At 43.1% G+C, this 20,631-nt stretch overlaps 1 long non-coding RNA gene across 1 annotated transcript in view; it reads right to left on the minus strand.

Moving 5' to 3' along the window:
- Window positions 1-1,609: 1,609 nt before the first annotated feature.
- Window positions 1,610-20,631, minus strand: part of LOC131501917 (uncharacterized) — a 144,668-nt gene continuing 125,646 nt past the window's right edge. Inside the window, exon 4 of the long non-coding RNA XR_009256927.1 lies at window positions 1,610-1,876. This is a non-coding gene — a long non-coding RNA (uncharacterized LOC131501917). The remainder of the gene's footprint in view (window positions 1,877-20,631) is intronic.

Here is a 20,631-nt window from a genome sequence, read left to right on the forward strand (position 1 = left end):
ACCACACATCCCCACCCCCACAAACCGGGAGAATTTAACAGCCCACTAACAGGAAGCTTAGGGCTCATTAGGACTCATAATAAATCGTGATTCTCATTAGCAGGATATTCTAGGAGGACCTAGCCATGCTCCCTGTTACAGTCCTGAAATGCCCTGAATGCTCACCGCGTAAGTAACTGATGTGTGTCCCTTCTTTTGTTTGTTTGGTTTTTCTTTTTTTCTCATTTGAGATCTTTATTATGTAGCTTCATTATTTTGACATGAATCTCCTAGACATCAGACTCACCCATATTCATGTGTCCCTTCTTCTGGGGAAAAGAGATGAGGTAGCACTTATACTCAAAATTTAAGCCAGGGCCCTACGGAATTAGCATCACCAAGGACCTTGTTAAAAATACACATCCCAGGGGCGCCTGGGTGGCTCAGTCGGTTAAGCGGCCGACGTCGGCTCAGGTCATGATCTCGCGGTCCGTGAGCTCGAGCCCCACGTCGGGCTCTGTGCTGACAGCTCAGAGCCTGGAGCCTGTTTCAGATTCTGTGTCTCCCTCTCTCTGACCCTCCCCCGTTCATGCTCTGTCTCTCTCTGTCTCAAAAATAAATAAACGTTAAAAAATAAAAAAAAATTAAAAAAATAAATACACATCCCAGGCCCCTCCCCAGACCCACTGAATCAGACTCTTCATCTCCACAGTATCTCCAGGTGACTCTTAGGCATATCGGATGCCTAACCAAAATGTGTTTAGCAAAGTTTGCCAAACCAAAATGTTACTCCTTGGCATATGCATTGTTTTAGCCTGCTTCTTTTTAAGAAATAGAAGGTTCAGGAAGGCCCCTTGCCCTTCCGCCTAACTGCCTAAAAGAATCGGATGTAAGACCTGCTCCAGGAAGGAAACGAGAACCATAGATAACTGCAGTATCTTAGGAACTAGGTGTGCAGATGGGGAGAAATCCAGCAAAATCTGTTTGTTGAAATTCCTCCATGTTCCGTTGCTTATGGCAGCCCCTGGAAACACTGGTTTACCAGTCACTTACTCTCTTTCAGCTTCCTGTGAAATGTCCTCCTTGACGCTGAAGCCCCGGACCCCTCCCCCTTTCTCCTTAGCTCTGGACGGCACATGAGCCTCAACTGCCTGACTGCCAGCGGACCTCACATTCTCATGGCGCCCCTGTACCTGCAGAACCAAATGTGATTTTCCCATGTGAATCTGTCTCATGTCAATTTAATTCTTAGAGCTGCTAAAAGAACCTTGAAGGACAGAGGAAAATTCTCCTCCCCGTCACCCATGAAGCACAAGAAGCCGAGGTAGGGCATGCACATAGAGCCGAGCGGATGTCACAGAGCTCCGCAAGAGGATTCCCAGCACTTGTCAGTATTCTCTGTCCAGGGGACACCCCACCATCCCCTCCATTCCTCCTCCATTGGCAACAGATGCTTCCCACTTGGAAGGAAGTGAGATGAGTCAGGATGGAACTCGCAGAGACATGGGAGAAAGAAAATGTGTCAAGGCAAGAGCCAATTACGTTGATGACAGATACGGAAAGGGGCTGGGAGATACGGCGGGAAAAGGGACAAAGCATTTCACTTGAAGCTTCCATTTTCATCCTGGCTTCTCGTACACCAAGGCCCCAATTTAAACGATTGGCTCGGACAGGTGACCTTAGGCAGGCCATATAAACTCTCTGTGCACCTCAGTTTCCTCATCTGTGAAGTGGGGATAATACTAGTACCTACCTCATAGGGCTCTGGTGAAGAGTCAATGAGTTAAGTTGCTGCCCAACGTCACTCGTCTGGTCAGTAAGGTCCAGCTGTTGTTGGAAGCCACCCCACTGGCTCCAGCATCCAACAATGGTTCTAAACCACCGTGCTGTGTAGCCACTGCGAAAATGAAAAGTTAGACAAGAACTGAGAAGCACTCCCTCCTTCAATCACAGCTTTGATAAACAGTCATTTCCAGATCTTCTTTCCTCGTGATAACACCCACGTACGTCCTAGAAGAGCCTATGGGTTTTTCTGTGTGTTGTGAAAAGCTCAACCTGTATTTCTCACCTCACTCCATCACTGTGGCTACCTTCTCAGCACAGTGGGGACTAGCGTGCGCTAACTCTCAGGTCATCAGAGTATTTAAGCCTGAAGCAAAAAACAAAAAACAAAAAACAAAAAAAAACAAGCTTTCTTTTTTTTTTTAACATTTTTGTTTTTTATTTTGTTTGTTTTTTTTTTTTTGAGACAGAGAGAGACAGAGCATGAACGGGGGAGGGGCAGAGAGAGAGGGAGACACAGAATCCGAAGCAGGCTCCAGGCTCTGAGCCATCCGCCCAGAGCCCGACGCGGGGCTCGAACTCACGGACCGTGAGATTGTGACCTGAGCCGAAGTCGGACGCTCAACCGACTGAGCCACCCAGGCGCCCCCCCCTTTTTTTTTAACGTTTTTTTTTTTTTTTTTTTTTTTTTTGAGACAGAGAGAGAGACAGAGCATGAACGGGGGAGGGGCAGAGAGAGAGGGAGACACAGAATCCGAAGCAGGCTCCAGGCTCTGAGCCATCCGCCCAGAGCCCGACGCGGGGCTCGAACTCACGGACCGTGAGATTGTGACCTGAGCCGAAGTCGGACACTCAACCGACTGAGCCACCCAGGCGCCCCCCCTTTTTTTTTTTAACGTTTTTTTTTTTTTTTTTTTTTTTGAGACAGAGAGAGACAGAGCATGAACGGGGGAAGGAAAAACAAGCTTTCTTAGTAGCCATGACAGGTGACTTGGAGAGATGCTTCAAAGTTTAACCATCAATTGGACCCAGAAGGTATAATGCTAAGTGAAATAAGTCAGACCAAAATAGGCAAATACCACACAATTTCACTCATATGTGGAATCTAAAGAAAGCAAAGGAAGAAACACGAGACAGAAACAGACCCGTAAACACAGCAGACAAACTGGTGGTTGCCGGTTGCCAGGGGGTAATGGGCAAAATGGGGTGAGGGGAGTGGGAGATACAGGCTTCCAGTTACACAATTAATCAGGGACAGGAAAATAAAGGCAAACCATAAGGAATATACTCGATGGGATTATAATACTGTTGCATGGTGATATACGGTAGCCACACTTGTGGTGAGCACAGCATAACCTACAGACTTATCGAATCACTACATTTTACACTTGAAACTAATGTAACATTTTGTCAACTATATACTTGAATAGAAATCGTTTTAGGAGCACCTAGGTGGCTCAGTGGGATAAGCGTCCAACTCTTGGTCTCGGCTCAGGTCGTGATCTTGCGGTTCGTGAGATACAGAATCTGAAGCAGGTTCCAGGCTCTGAGCTGTCAGCATAGAGCCCAAGGTGGGGCTCGATCTCACGAACCTTGAGATCATGACCTGAGCCGAAGTCAGAGTCGAGTGAGCCACCTAGGTGCCCCTAATTTCTCCCATTTACTAGAACATTTTCAAATGTCGCCACGTCAGATTCCAAAGTGAAAGCACAGAGCCTGCTTGGAATTCTCTCTCTCCCTCTCTTTCTTCCCCTCCCCTGCTCACTCTCTGTCTCCCTCCCAAAATAAATAAATAAAACTTAAAAAAAACTTAAAAATAAATAAATAAGTAAAATAATTTTTTTTAAGTTAACAAAGATTTCATTCACTAACACCACAAAGAAAGTCTCTGGGCTTAGTTTTCTGAACTAAAGTCAACTATCTTCATTGAACTCTGATGTTTATGTCTGTTGCTGAAAACCATCACCAAAGCAATACAAGGCAAGAAGGAAAAAATAAATCAACGCACAGTATCTGGAGTAAGGCCAATTCTGAGACAAAAACAGGAAGAGTGGCAGTGCAGTGTGATAAAACAAACTGGAAGATTCAAAATCAAATAGACCTAGGTGCACCTGGGTGGTTCAATCAGTTAAGCATCTGACTTCAGCTCAGGTCATTATCTCACGGTTCGTGAGTTCAAGCCCCACACAGGGCTCTATGCTGACAGCTCAGAGCCTGGAGTCTGCTTTGGATTCTGTGTTTCCCTCTCTCACTTCCCCTCCTCCATTCATGCTCTGTCTCTGTCTCTCTCCTTCTCTCTCAAAACTAAATAAACATTAAAAATTTTAAAAAAAAATCAAACAGACCTAGGTGACAGAGATGTGTGACCCTGTTAAGTACCTTCGTCCCTCTGAGCTTCTATTTCACCATCTCTAAGGTGGGGATAATGCCATCCACTTCACAAAGAGGTTTTGAGAGCTCCAGGAGACATGCTTCATAAAGCATGTGTCTACAGCCCTACAGACAAGAGCCCCATGATCGATGGTAGCTGGTATCTATCTCAGACACTTAAGGAGTATCCATGCAGTTTTGTACTCCCAGCAACACGACGTAAAGACTTCCCATAAAAGCCACAGTTTTTGAGGCATCTGGGTGGCTCAGTTGGTTGAGCGTCCGACTCTTGCTTTTAGCTCAGGTCATGATGGCACAGTTCGTGAGATCTAGCCCCACATCAGGCTCTGCACTGACAGCTCGGAGCCTGCTTGGGATTCTCTCCCCCCGACTCCACCCTGCCCCTACCCTCCTTGTGCTCGCTCACTCTCTCTCTCTCTCTCTCTCTCTCTCTCTCAAAAAAAAAATTTTTTTTTCAAAAAGCCAGTGCTTTTATTTAGTGAAAAATATAGTTACAAACAGCGGTATTTAGAAATACACACTGTTTGTGCTAGCCGCTCCTTATTTACAGAACAAGTGAAAGGGCAAACGAAGTCTCCATCTGCAGAGCTGCTCATCAGCTAAGACAGCAGAGTTATCAAACCCCAGAGAACAAATTACCTGTGTGCGCAAGCAAACACAAAGGAAAGCCCTTCACAAATAGGGGTTGAGGATGGAAAGGTAACATCAGCCTGAATTCCAAGCTTTACATTGTAGACAGGCACACTCCTATTCTCTTGTGATTTCAGATAATACTAATGACTAAAACTCAGAATAAGGTCTACAATGTGGGAAGCACCAGGGAAGTACTTGATATTTATTAACTTACTTGGTACTAGAACAACCATGACGGCAGTCATTGTATTATCTCCATGTTACAGATGAAAATACTGAGGCACAGACAGGTGTGGTAATTTACCCAGTATCATACAGCTCCTAACAGGTAAAGTTGGGATTCAACACGATGTAGTCTTCCCCACAGTCCAGGTCTTGGACTAAGGCCATACATACCATGTTAGATGTCGAATCCATTTCCTACCACATGGATAAGACTATCTGCTTAGATATATAAATGAAGATAAAGGCAAAATTAAGAAATATTAAGATTGAGGGTTTCAGAGTCCTTTCCCTGTAAACTCTAGAGCAACCTGGGGTGTCTAGGTGGCTCAGTCAGTTAAGCGTCCGACTTCAGCTCAGGTCGTGATCTCGCGGTCCGTGAGTTCGAGCCCCGCGTCGGGTTCTGTGCTGACAGCTCGGAGCCTGGAGCCCTTTTCAGATTCTGTGTCTCCCTCTCTCTCCACCCCACGCCTGCTTGTGCTCTGTCTCTCTCTGTCTTTCAAAAATGAATAAACATTAAAAAATTTTAATAAAAAAATTTTTAATAAAAAATTTAAAAATCTAGAGCAATCTAACCAACATGGAGGCCGTACTAGGAAGCGCCAGAAAGACAGCGTTTCAAAATTCACTCCGTTTCATATGTATTGTATTGCCGTCAGGGTCGCTGTCTGTTTTCACGTGGCCAATGATAACTCAAAGCTTCGACGTTTCCGCTATTCTGTACTGCCCCTCAGGCCTCGAATGGAGGCTGGCATGCTAGCCGCAAAGTGTAGCTAATCAATTACAGCAGCCAGAAATAGTATATATTCATGAGTACAGCGGTGGCCTTTAACCCACAGAGCAAGACCATTCCAAAGGATAGAAAACCAAACCTTGCAGCAAAACCTCAACTTTCACCCCGATTTTCCTATCCCGGGCAGCCCCAGAGAAGTCATTTTCGGCTTAGCCTTGCTGATAGTCATCTGCGTCACAAAACTATTACCCACCGAGCTCCTTCCTACTTAACTCAATGTGTTCTGAGCCTGATAACCAAGACTGCTGGGGAGCTGCTCAGGACTGGAGTTAATACGGAGACTCAATTGCATTTCACCCCAGAGGGGGCTGCTTACAGGTCAGTGCTGAGATAATCAGCCAGGCAGCTTAGCGGCCGCTGTCGGTTGTTCTAAAAACTGGGAAAATTCAAAAACATTTTATTGACAAATAAAAGTGACAAGTGAAATGCTAGGAAAACCGCCTCCTTATTTTTTCTTAATCGAATCTCAGCAAGTGACATTTCCCCCAGGCACGGTTTTGCTTTTCCTTGGAATTCCTCCTCCCAAACATTTTATGCTAAATCCCAGTCTTTGAGATGCAGAAACAATGGCAAGTCAGTAAGTTTCCCCAGACTGAGCTACCCATGGCTTGATATGCAACAGAAAACACCAGTGACAATACGGCCTCACTGATGAAGAGGAATTCTTGCAATTCATACATTTTTGAGGTTTTACATTTATTTACCGCTTGCTAAGCGAAGCTGTGTTTTTGGAGAACTGTTACGAAAAAAGTTCTGTTCCAGGTACTGTGGTTTACCCGGAATGCATAGTTATCAAATAAATGCCAGATATGTTATAAACTAAGGATTCGAGTAAATAAGACACAATCCTAACATCACAGGTTTTGACCGTCAGCTACATACGTCCCCATGCTCTGACCTTCCCGCACACCTAGGATCACTGATTATGCACAAAAGGATAATTCTGTGCTATTCCAAGGTGCAGATCCCTCAAAGACAAAGAAGGGAGATGTCAAGTGAAATGTTTTCATTTTTTTTAATTTTTTTAATGTTTATTTATTTTTGAGAGACAGAGCGTGAGCGGGGAGACAGAGGGGGAGAGAGAGGGAGACACAGCATCCGAAGCAGGCTCCAGGTTCTGAGCTGTCAGCACACAGCCTGACGCGGGGCTCGAACCCACAAATCATGAGATCGTGACCTGAGCTGCAGTCGGACGCTCAATCGACTGACCCACCAGGCGCCCCATGAAATGCTTTTCATTCTAAAAGGAGGCCTTAAACATCAGAAGAAAAGAAAAAAGGAGTTTAGGGATTGTAAGGTGACTAAAGCTATTTAAGAAAAGAGGTGTCTTGCTTTCTTAGAAAAGTGTTTCAGAAAGTTTAATCTGGAAAGCATGCAGAATTGGTGGAGGTAAATATAAGAAGAAGGAGGGCAAGTTTAAAAAGGATGGTATGGAATGAATAAGCCACAGGGAAGAAAGGTTCAGCACAGGGAATAGCGTCAATGGTATTTTAACAAAGTTGTAAGACATCACATGGCAGCAACACTTGTGAGCACAGCGTAATGTACAGACTTGTCAAATCACTGTGTTGCACACGGGAATCTAATAACATTGTGTGTTAACTACAGTTCAATAATTTAAAAAAAGATTATTTTAAAAATCTACTAGAGGGGTGCCTGGGTGGCTCAGTCAGTTAAGCATCCAACTCTTGACTTCCACCTCAGCTCATGATCTCATGATTTCATGAATCTGAGCCCTGTTTCAGACTACACGCTGATGGTGCACAGCCTGCTAGGGATTCTCTCTCTCTCTCTCTCTCTCTCTCTCTCTTAAAATAAAGAAATAAACTTTAAAAAAAGCCTACTATGGAATTTAGGCAGGGAATGGTCTTTCAATGTGGCTGAAAAGAGATAACCGCTTCTGGCCCAAGTAAAGTAATACGGAGTATATTTACCCTCCCACCTAAAACAATGAAGACAGAAAACAAAATATATAGTCTAAGGGTTTTCAGATATCGGATATCAGGCATAGGACAATGTATGACTCCTATAAAAGGGGAAACAGATAAGGGAAGGCCTATGATTTTCCCAGCTTAATGTCAAGACAGTTTTGAGGCCACCTCACAGAGGGAACTCAGAAGAACCCAACAATCTCCCTGAGTTAGAAAGATGGACTGAGGGGGTCCAAGAGGCCATGGTGGCTAAGGTTCACAGGACAGGGTAACAGAGGAGACACCTGCATAGAAACAAAGATCGATCTCCAGAAGATCTTTGTTATGTCTTCAGTAATGATCAGCACAATAGTATGAGAAGAAATCTACCTCAGGCTAAGGACAGAACTATCCAAGATCCTTGGAGAACAATGAGGGTCTTGAATACTTTGTCTTTCCACCAACCAGAGGGGGAAAACCTTATATTCCACAGGACATTAGAGTAACTACTCAACGCGTCAAGCGGTCTCCTGGCAATCTATGACATTCCTTACTTATAGAAGCATCACCCTCATCTCGGTCTTTGTCTGTATGTGGCATTTTCCCTGTGTTTGTGTCCAAATTTCCCCTTTCTATACGGGCACCAGTCATACCGGATTAGGCCCCCACCTTTCTCCAGCATGACCTGACTGTAACTAATTATAGCTGCAATGACCTTATTTCTAAATAAGATTGCATTCTGAAGTACTAGGATTTGGACTTTAATATAGGAATTAAATGGAAGGAGAATGACTTTGAGGACAGAGGCATGAATGTAGAAATTGGTGAGGCTGTCACTCATCTCAACAACCCAGAAAGCACAGTCCTGGCGGGGGTGGGGCCTAGAGGTGGGGGTGGGGCAAGGCCATTTCCCAGGGCCAAGGGGGCAAAATTCTGGCCCAGAGCCTGCAGGAGCGAGCATTAATTAACCAAAGAGGATTGTTCTCAAGCCCTAAAATCTAAACGAATTCATCCTTCTAGGTTTTGGACTTGCTTGGGATTTGTGATACCTTTTTCTCCTTCCAGTTTCTCCCTTTTAGAATGGGAATACATATCCAGATCCTGTGTCGGTCCCACCTTGTATGTTGAAAGCTAGTAACTTGTTTGGTTTCACAGATTCACAGATGGAGAGGAATTCTGCCCCTGGATGAACCATACATCACCCGTACCATTTCTAGAGGATATTTGGGCAATATTTTGTATTTACTAATAATAGCGCTGCTATGGGCAAAGACGTTCTAAGATGCCAGGATGGATGACTATATTGTGGATGTGATGTGAATCTGTGAGGAACAGACAGCGGAATGTTTATGGGTCAAACTGTGTCACCTTAAAATTCATATGTTGAAGTCCTTACTGTAAGTACTTTAGAATGCAGACTTATTTGGAAATAGGGTCATTGCAGATATAATTATTTAAGATACGGTAACTGGTGATATAATTAGTTAAGATGAGGTCATGATGGAGTAGGGGGCATCCCTATTCCAATATGACTGGTGTCTTTATAGTAAGGGGAGATTTGGATATAGACACACACAGAAAGAATGCCAGGTGAAGACGAAGACAGACATGCTTCTAGAAGCAAGGAATGTCATCAATTGCCAGTGAACCGTCAAAAGCTAGGGGAGGCACAGAATACGTTATTCGTCATAGGACTCAAAAGGAACCAGAGTCCTGCCGACACATTGACCTCAGACATCCAGTCTCCAGCAATGTGACACAAGAAATGTTTGTTATTTAAGCCCTGAGTTTGTGGTACTTTATTATAGCAACTCTAGCAAACTAAGATAATGGGCACAAAATGATTTTCTTAATGTTTGTTTATTTTTGAGAGAAAGAGAACAGGGGAGGGGCAGAAAAAGAGACAGAGATCCAAAGCTGACTCGGTGGTGACAGAAGAGAGCCCGACGCGGGGCTTGAACTCACAAACCATGAGATCATGACCTGGGCAGAAGTCGGACCTTTCACCAACTGAACCACCCAGGCACCCCCATGATATTTTTTATTGTTAAATCTTGTATTAGGTTTCTCCAGAGAAAAAAGAGATTTTTTTTTTAATATAAGGCATAGGTTCACACAATTCTGGAGAACGAGAAGTCCCAAGATCTGTAATCAGCAAGCTAGAGACCCAAGAAGAACCAGTGTTTCAGTTCAAGTCCAGAGGCAGAAAATATGCCAGCTCAAGTAAATAGACAGGAATTCCCTCTTATTCAGCCTTTATGGTCTATTCAGGTCTTTGACCCACTGCAGTAGGCCAACCCCCATTGAAGAGAGCAATCTACTTTATTGTGCCTAACAATTAAAAGGTTAATCTCATCTACAAACACCCCAACAAACATACCCAGAATAGTGTTTGGCCAAATGTCTGAGAACTCTGTGGTCTTGTCAAGTTGACATATGAAATTAAACTTCAGGAGCAGGCATTTTAGCATCAACAAAATTGGGGGATTTTGATAAGTTTAGTGGTCTTTTTTGTTTTTTGGGTTTTTTTTGCTTCCTTTGTGAATTGCTTGCTCTTATCCTTGGCCCCCATTTTCCTGCTGGAGAACCCATTTAAAATCTCTGTGCTTGTCTAATTAAAAGGCCATATAACAATTAATAAGCATGTTGAGAGCAGATATAAGCACCCATAATTCAAAACTATTTTTATTTTCAAATGTTCCCTTGCAATTATTTTTCATTATGAAAGCTTATTGTTGCATGATAGCAGACTTAACGTATAATTTTGTATTATGCTCTCTTGATTTATCTTACATCAAATCTTAAAATATCATTTAATATCCTATTCTAAACTGAAAGTGGGGAAGAAGTGGCAATTTGAAAAGAAGGTATTTGTTGCAATATAACCAAAGGTGAAAAAGAAGCTTAGGAGCACCCAGGTGGCTCAGTTGGTTAAGCATCTTGATCTCAGCTCAGGTCTTGATCTCAGGGTGGTAAGTTCAAGCCCATGTTGGGCTCCACACTGGGCATGAAGCCTACTTAAAAAAAAAAAAAAAAAAAAGCTTATAGTTTTATTATATTTCTTTCCTCCTCCTTACTTCGTATATACCTGATTTTGTCTCTCTTACTACTTTGCTATGCACTCTAGAAATGGCCCAGTGCAAACCATGATTAACTAACATAGCACAGCCATGGGCTTTGCCTTCAACAAGCGCTAGCTAGATGGAGACAGGGAACTGGTGCAATGGAAAAGTATAAACAGGGCATAACGTTGGCCCCCAGGGGGCAATGCTCATACTTTCCATGCTGACACTTTGTATAAACTTTGACAAAATGAAGCAGGCTCTCTTCTCACATATAACCCGGCAAATCTTGCTCACTGCATACTGGGACTACAGCTCTAATTTGAATGGAATTAAGCCCAGAGAAAAGGTTCTGGAAGACAGTGTTTGTTTGTTTGTTTTAAAGTCACATCCAATGAGGTCTGAAAGTCACATGCCTATGCAAAGGACCTTTCAGAAATGCTGAGCCAAGCACATCTGAAAGATTGTGTTTCTCCAAGGGGTTCAGGCTACCTCCTTGTACCCTAAGCAGTTATTTCTTGAAAGACACAGCTGGAGACCAGCTTGAGGCAATTTTTCAACAGCAAAGCAGCCTACAGCATGGGGGGAAAAAGCTGCACTTAGAATTAAGAGACCCAGAAAACTAGGGAACAAGACTGACTTCCTTCAATTTATACCTTAAGGAAGTACTGGAACAAAGATTCTACTCTTCGGTTTCCTCATGTGTTAAAAAGGATTATTGGCTTGAATACTCTTTTAATTTAAGGTACTCTCTATTCTACAATTCTAAATCCAGTGGTTGGTAGACTGGGTTCAAATCGTGGCTTTGTTATCTGTTACAATATTTATCCGTAGCGTTTACAGATAAAGAACCATCTCAGTTACAACTTCTAATGTATCTAAAATGCAAAATCCAATGCCTAACATATAGCAACCAATTAACAGCAGCAACCTAAAAAATAATGATCTTTTCACTAATACAAAGAAACCTTTTCTTTTCCATTTTATAGAATTATAAAAATGTTAAAAATATACGGTTTTCAAGAACAGCAGTTGAATCTGCTAACCTTACAGAGAAGAAGTCTGAACATTACATCGGGTCAAATCACCCAGCTAGTTGTAGAACGAGAACTGGAAGCCTGGCTCCCTGGCTTTCAGATCAGGGTCAGTTCCGGTCTGCCTTATTCCCAGACTACAAACTGCTGGCAGGCTGGGTGTCCTGGTCCATGCCTCTACTTTCCCTCAAACTTTCTAAAGGTTCCTCCAGGGAGAAGAGAAAGCCCCCTTGCGTCTTATTCCTGATCCATGCCTATACCTGGTAAGGGAAGTCTTGCCCATCCTGACCTCAAATCTCTTACTTTACCTAGGCCATTCGGTGACTGACTAGAGCAACTCCTTGCTTCCTTTTCCGACTACCTGTGCCCTCGCACAACTCTCTGATAATCCATGTGTCTGGTCACAGATTGCTCATCCCCATTTCGATTTAAAATAACTTACTTTCCCAAAGGCAGCAGCCAATGCCTCGTGGAAGGAAAAAGGAACACCTCTCTCTGCTTGATTAATGCATTTCCCCTCTTCCCTATTGGTGAAATCTAATCAGAGGATTTTTCTGACGACGTGTGTCTCCATTTAGTTTGCAACATGGAATTTATATAGACTTTCTGTGGTATATTCTGGGTGTACAAGAAAACAGAGAACAGGGGCGCCTGGGTGGCTCATTCAGTTAAGCATCCGACTGCGGCTCAGGTCATGAGCTCATGGTTTATGGGTTCGAGCTGGCAGGGCAGACCCTGCTTGGGATGCTTTCTCTCTCCCTCTCTCTCTGCGCCTCCCTGACTTGTGCTTTCTCTCCCTCTCAAAATAAATAAGTAAAATTTTTAAAAAAGAAAAAGAAAATACAGAACAATTATTAAAGGTCAGAAGAGGTCATAGTTTATCTCCTTACGCCATAGATGGAAAAACTGAAGTCAACAGGGCTTAAACGACAGGAAAACTGGTAAACAAGTCTTAGAAGTTTGGGGTTTCAGAAACATCTGCAATATTTTTCATTGTTTTCTTTTCTGGAGGGAAGTGAGGAAACAGGAGGAGACAGGACAGGCTGGCCGTGGGAACGGAAAGGAATGGCAGCAACCCTGGATAGATGGAAAAGGGGTCGTTTTCCCCAGTCTTCCTCTGAGTTTTCAATGTACTGTATGAAGAGGAAGCAGGGGCAGCACATCCTGAAGAGGAAGGGTCTGGATCGCAGGTTTTCCAAGGGACCACAACACACGTGCCTGAGTAAGTGTCAGCTTGCGTAGCCAAGTTCACAATCAGGTAATGTGACTTTGCCTTATTTCTGACCACTGCAGTTTAGGCCAACAAGCGGAATAAGAATTGAGAGCACAGTCTACACCAGGCTCCAGAATATATCTTCTGCAGTAAAACCTTGCTTTGTGAGCATAATTCATTCGAGAAACATGCTTGTAATCCAAAGAACTCGTGTATCAAAGCAAATTTCAAAAACCATTGGCTCACTTGTGACCATGTGACATTCGGCGTCATGTACCACTCGTATTGCAAGACATCGCTGGTTTATCAAGTTAAAATTGATTAGAAATGTCTGCTCGTCTTGCGGAACACTCACAGAACTCACTCGCAATCTAAGGCTTTACTGTATACAGATACACATACATATATACACACATATATATTTATCAATGCCTTTTTCTTCCCGGTTATTATATTCACGTTTATTAGAGGGCAGAATTTAAGAAGTCGTTCTGGGGCATGAACTTAACTGTTCTCTAGGACATTCTTGAGGGGAAACACCAGACAAAATGGTTGATATTTCATTAAACTAGTCACATGGAGAACTTGCAAGAGGGAACACTCATAAATGTTCTAACTACATATGGGAGTATGGACATGGCAGGCCTGAGGCCCAGGTTCAAGTCCATAGATATTTCAAGACACAAAATTCATTTCATTTCTTTTTGACCCAGTTATTCTTCCTCTGTCTTCATGTTGTGCAACCTTGCTTTGCTGAATACTATGTAAAGGTCGAAAAATAAAACTTCTACACTAAGCAGACTTTTAAAAAAATGTTTGGGGCGCCTGGGTGGCTCAGTCGGTTAAGCATCTGACTTCAGCTCAGGTCATGATCTCGTGGCCTGTGAGTTCAAGCCCCACGTCGGGCTCTGTGCTGTCAGCTCAGAGCCTGGAGCCTGTTTCAGATTCGGTGTCTCCCTCTCTCTCTCTGCCCTTCCCCCACTTGCGCTGTCTCTGTCTCTCAAAAATAAATAAAACCTTCAAAAAAAATTTGTTTAATGTTTAGTTATTTATTTTGAGAGACAGAGGGCAGAGTAGGGGCCAAGAGAATGAGAAAGAATCCCAAGCAGGCTCCATGCTGTCAGCGCAGAGCCTGATGAGGGGCTCGATCCGTGAACCGTACGATCATGACCTGAGCTGAAACCAAAGAGTCAGACACTCAAACAACTGAGCCACTCAGGTATCCCTAAACTAAGTAGATTTAATCAAGAGCATAACAAGTATACAAGAGTAGCTAAAGATAATAGATTGAACAAACTCACTTTAACACCTGAAAGGCACAAAACCACAAGGATCTGATAAACAGAAGAGGCCACAACAGTAATAATATTTTGGAAACTGGAAAGCTGACAGGCAACCAAGGGTAAAGGATTTTAGGACGCACAAACTCTTAATCTTGAGCCAGCAGTGAGGAAACAACACAAAGTACATCAACTTGCACAACAAAACCCTCAGTAGCAGCATTCGGTACTTCTAGAAGTGAAGAGAGATGGGGAAAAACAAAGATCTGAAGTAAGGAAGATGAGCTTAAATAAAATCTATTTGGGCAGCAATTAGGTCCCCAGATCCATTCCTTCACTCCTTGAAACTTTCTCCATTCACCTCAGAGCAATGTTGGAGATGTATTCTCTAGAAAGGGCAAAAGTAGAGTCTTTGTACCTGGCATCTGCCAGTCGAGTAAAGATGCAAACAGACCGAGAATGTCAATACTGGATGGTGAGCTTTCCCCAGACCTCTGCGCTATCTGCTCCCAGAAATACTGGTCATTATGCCTTTATCCTCAAGGAAAGCTACTGAAAATATCTTTGCTCAGGAAAACAACCAATGAAACAGGAAAACTTCATCAAAGTTCCCCCAAAGGTATGACCCAGCCAGATACCTACAGGGATATTCAGTTGACAACTCCCACTGGTGTTACAATCAACTTTTCAGTGTCCCTCTTATAGATGTAAACGGACAGCCAAGGATCAGCAGAGACACAGGAAAAAAGCAATTAGAGGAAACAGATCCTTTGACTGACATTTCTGCTCCCTGAACAATCATCTATACACCTCACTGAACTGAGAAGATATTACAATCATGAAAAAAAGAACAAGATAAAGAGAAACAGGTTTATGAGGATTTTAAAAACAAAAAATATAAGTACATGTATATGTCACATTATAAGTATACACATCAAATGCATATATGTGATCACCTCAAATACATACCAACTTTCCCTCTATCTTGCCCTCGTGGTCCATGCCCAGTGACTACTGGCTCAGTTCTTTAAGTCACTTCAGGAACTAAGACGGCACACAAAATCCTGAGACGTAATCCATATATGCTAAATTACTGTCCACTAAAATAGTTTTTGTGTAACAATTACCATAATTTATCCCATTTATTGAATGGCTACTATGTACTAATAATTAGCTGGGGTGCCTTTGATACATTCTCTCATTTAATCGTTACTGCCCTGCAAGGTACTATTACTAGACACGTTAAGTAACTGGCCGGTACGTAGACGGTAAATGTGGGAGATGTGGGATAAGCCCAAATCTCCCCAAGTCCAAAACCTTTCAAACGCAACATGGATAGTATGATGACCAGCCTCATTACCAGTAGATGTAGGGTCACTGGGTGGCCACAGCCTGGCTGGTCTGTCCTCATCATGTTCTCTTATTCACTCTCTTCTTCCATGTTGAATCATCCATGCACAAACCATGTTTCTGGACACTAAATGATAATGATTATCATTTTATACACACAGAAACACACATAAATTTTCCATTTCTCTTCCTTAGTTAATATTATTTCTCTTCCCCCCCCCCCAGGGATATTTTTCCCCCACTGTGTCTGAGCACATACGACCGACCAACCATGACAGGATTTGAAATCATGATACTCAGAACATAGAGCTGTCATCTTTTCTGCTGAGCTGGCCATTCTGGTGAGTGTTTGTCTTTTTAAATTGCCAATTCAAGTCTCAGAACTGGCCCTCCTGTCAGCCAAGTAGCAAAGAGAAAGTCCAAATAGAGACTTTAGCAAAGAGAAAGTAGCAAACGGGAAGTCCATGTTAGGGGCTCCTGGGTGGCTCAGTCAGTTATGTGTCCAATTCTTGATTTCAGCTCAGGTCATGATCTCACAGCTGGCGAGGTCAAGCCCCACATCCAACTCTGTACTGACAGTGCAGAGTCTGCTTGGGATTGTCTCTCTCCCACTCTCACTGTCCCTCTCCCTCTCCCTCTCATGCTCATGCTCTCTCTCTCAAAAATAAATAAAAAATAAACTTAAGAAAGTCCAGGTTAGAATATCTGCCCAGCCAAATTCAAGGCTATCATAAATTGGTGGTTTATTCAAATGAAGCTTTAAGAATAGGATAGGGTTCTCAGCAGCACAAGACTTGTTTAGATGGGATATAGCAGGGAAATACCACATCCTAACCTCTTACAGGTTCTTAGCCTGCTGGCTTTCCCACCTCTTGACTACTACTAAAGCCCCAAAGGATCCTGCTTAATGAAGGGGTGGCCACGTATGACCCACAGATTTAAGGGCCCCAAACTAAATTTTCTCAGTGCACAGAGTTAATGAGGTTTTGAGAATTGACTCACACTGAACCAACACCCAGAGGTCTTCTGAGGTCAGACAGTACTAGCCATAGTATCTGGTCACTTATTGGCATCTGTCACAGTGGGTGCTTTGCTTCTCATTTTGAGATTTACTGTAGTTTTGGACCTCTGCTCATATAGCTCCTAACTTCAGGATCTCTCATATTTTTCCAGAATAAATGAAAGAAGGTGGTGTGGGGTATGTCCTACTAAACAAATACATTAACATAGGAGGTTAACCCATTCTTTTTTGCACAGAATTTTGGAAAACTTCTCAAAGATTGGTTCATGGATCACTTCCACCAGGATTACCTGGGAAGCTTGGATCTGAGGCTTTGTGTATGGGAGACGTGACCTTAGACAAAGGTTTTGATACAGGCAGTTTATTTGGGAAGTGAACTCAAGGAGCAGGAATAAGGAATTGAAGAAATGAGAGGGAAGGTGGACAAAACAAAATAAGAATGCAGTGAGCAAGTTGGCCACCGCTACTGGTGATTGGTGGTCAGTTTTGGCAAGATGCCCAAAGACCATAGTGCAAAGGGTTTCAGCTCTATTCACTTGATGATGAAAGAGGAAGCTTTTATTCGTTGGATTTTATCTCTCATTGCCCATGGGGTATTAATTCCCCCATACTTCTGAGTTATTCGTGTGTCACCACTGAGTAAGCTGTAACAGGCAATCCATGCGACTAGGTTGGAGTAGCTTGGGCAAGAAGAAGAGCCACTCTATGGGGCAGGGGGAGAGGTATATCCAGGTGCCCCTGTATGCAACGGACCAAAATCTGCTTAGAACTGGTTGGCATTAAGGGCACCTGGGTGACTCGGTTGGTTAAGCAGCGGACTTCAGCTCAGGTCGTGATCTCGCAGTTTATGGCTTCAAGCCCTGCATCAGGCTCTGCACGGACAGTGCAGTGCCTGCTTGGGATATTCCCTTTCTCCATCTCTTTCTCTCTCTCTCTCTCTCTCTCTCTCTCTCTCAAAATAAATAAACTTAAAAAAAAAAAAAAAGAACTGGTTGGCATTAAGCTACTGGAGTCCAAGATGGGGGTCAACTCAAGTTGCCAATACCATATGAAAAATAGCACTTCCTAGTAACCCATCCGTTCTGATGGGTTGAATTCTGTCCCCCTCAAAATTCAATTGTTGAAGTTCCAGCTCCCTGTACACCTTAGAATGTGACCTTATTTGGAAATAGGATCATCTCAAATGCGTTTAGCTACTGAATTCTTAAGTCAAAATATGGAAGGCCCCATAATCCAATTTGATCGGTATACTTATAAAAAGGAGAAACTTGGCCACAGACACTCACCCAGGGAGAACACCAGGTAAAGACTGCAGTTATGCTGCCACAAGCCAAGGAAGTACCAGAAGTTAAGAGAGAGATCTGACATGATCCTTTGCTAGTGCCCTCAGAGGGAGCACGGCCCTGCCGACCCACTGATCTCAAACTTCTAGCCTCCAGAATAGTGAGACAGTAAATTTGTGTTGTTTAAGCCACCCAGTTTGAGATACTTTGTTATGGCAGTCTTAGGAAACTAATAAATCCAAGATCTATGTCTACACTTCTGCATTTCTAACAAGATCTATACAAAGTTCTATGCACACACTGCAAATGTAGGAAACCCAGTCTAGAATGAAATGACGTTGCAACCTGCACCCATGCAGCCCAGGGAGACTGAATCCACACACTCCTCAGAAAATCTAAGACTGCACACCGGATGCAGAACTGTATCAGATGTAGGGAATTCTCTTTCCAAATGTCAACTCAGGGGGCACCTGGGTGGCTCAGGTCGGTAAGTGTCTGACTCTCAGTTTTGGCTCAGGTCATGATCTCACAGTTCATGAGTTTCAGCCCCATGACAGCTCAGAGCTTACTTGGGATTTCACTCTCTCTCTCTCTCTCTCTCTCTCTCTCTGCCCCTCTCTGGCTTACTCTCTCACTCACTTTCTCTCTCAAAATAAATAAATAAATAAATAATTGAATAAACGTTAAAAAAAATTCAAATGTAAACTCAAGCAGCAAGTTTAGGCCATGGCGGTTACTCAAAACCAGAGGCTAGAAAAATGTGGAAGGACAGACTACAATTATACCTCCCCCCTCATTACACCCAAAACTGCTGCAAAAGGCAGAGTAGATCATTGAAGGCACACAGTGCATGTATATATAATGTTATACCTTGTGAAATAAATAAGAAAATTAAGTGATGCTTAGAAAACAAGGCGCATGAACCTATTGTTTCAAAATAGAATGGAAGTATTCAGCATATGTAAATGTTAAAGAAAATGCACAGCAAGTGGGAGAGATGAAGTCGGAAATCCAAATATGTGGGTGGGCCCTGAAACCATGGACAACTCCCTATTGCACCTTCGTAAATGAGTAAACCCACTTGAGGGCAGGAACCAGGTTGGCTAGAGTAGAACCTCTGGAAGAGCAGACCCTGGGTAAGTGCTTGCTGAGTACAGAACAATCTGAGATTCAGAGTTTCTCCTCCTGCAGAACCTGGATTCTTATTCCAGATTAATAGTCCCTCTACCATTTTTCAACCACTCTGCACATGAGTTGGTCTGTGCTCCCATCTCTTGGGCACTGTGCTTCAAACGGGAAATAGCCTAGGACTTTGAGCTCTGACTTTGGTTTGTTCCATCTGCTAGCCGCTTCTTCAAATAGCGTATAGCTCATCATATGCCCAGACGACTCCAGTCCCAATACCTACCTGAGTGAACAAAATGTCCATCATTGCACGGGAATTTTCTTTTGACCTCTTATGTAAAAAGGTACTCAATATTCTAATGAATTTTTAGAGAATAGACAAATGGGTGACTAGATATGGCACAGAAGACCATCTGTCACGTGAACAGCCATTTTTACGGTGAAGGTAGTGTAGACTGCAGGAGAATGAACACCACCACTTGAGACAGTACTTTCATATACATCACAGGAAACAGTAGATACCAAGATACATACAAATCGAAAACATGGGGAAACAGAAAAAAGAGCCTTAACATGAAGTCTGCCTGATACACAGGAGAGAACAGATTCAGAGGGATATGTAGAAAAAGTAAAACCACTTTTTCCTGGTGGACAAGAAGTAGGGGAAGAGAGATAGAGATATTGTGAGAGAGAAGAGAAAGAAGAGAGGTATAACAGAAAACTCAGAGTGGTTGCCGGATGGACTTATAACAGTTGAGGGGGATGTCTTACACGTAATCATTTTTAAATTTCCTTTTTCGAAGTTTTTATTTATTTATTTTGAGAGTGAGAGAGGAGGAGGGAAGTGCAGAGAGAGGAGAGAAGAGAATCACAAGCAGGCTCCGCACTGCCGTGTAGGCGGATTCGGGGCTCAAACCCATGAACCGTGAGATCATGACCTGAGCCGAAACCAAGAGCCAGTTGCTTAACCAACTGAGCCACCCAGGCGCCCTTAAAATCTCTAACTTAAGTGACTTTCTCTTGCAACTAAACAACTCCTAATACAAATGGCCACCAATAAAAATGGCGCCAATAGGCCACCAATTCCTACTCAATGAGTGTAGGAATTTTTGTCTATTTTATTCACACCAAATAGACTCTGACGCTAAACAGGGACTCAGTAGAGGCATACCTAAATCTAAAGTTGGAGGGATGGCTCAAGCAAATACATAACTTTGTAATCTCTTTGTGCTACACCCTATGTTCAAGGGGTTTCTAACCCCAACAAGGAAGGTGCCCCAGGATAGCTTCCATTTCTCCTTCCAAATCTGTTCTCCATCCTGCTCTCTGCCTTCAAAGCCTGATCTGTATAAACTATATCAATGTCTTCCTTCTCTTTTACTTTCCAGTGGGGTTTGGTTCATGAAGACCCTTGCCACAGATCAGAGAGAAAATTGAGACCAGGTTATTTATTTCCCTAATTCCCTCCCTGCCAGTCTGCCTTGAACTGAATGGCTTCCTCAATCAAAGGCAGCTGTCTCTCCAAAACTCTCCCCTTATGGGTCCCAGTGAGT

This window comes from Neofelis nebulosa, chromosome X (genome assembly GCF_028018385.1).
Source record: "Neofelis nebulosa isolate mNeoNeb1 chromosome X, mNeoNeb1.pri, whole genome shotgun sequence".
NCBI classification, from domain to species: domain Eukaryota; kingdom Metazoa; phylum Chordata; class Mammalia; order Carnivora; family Felidae; genus Neofelis; species Neofelis nebulosa.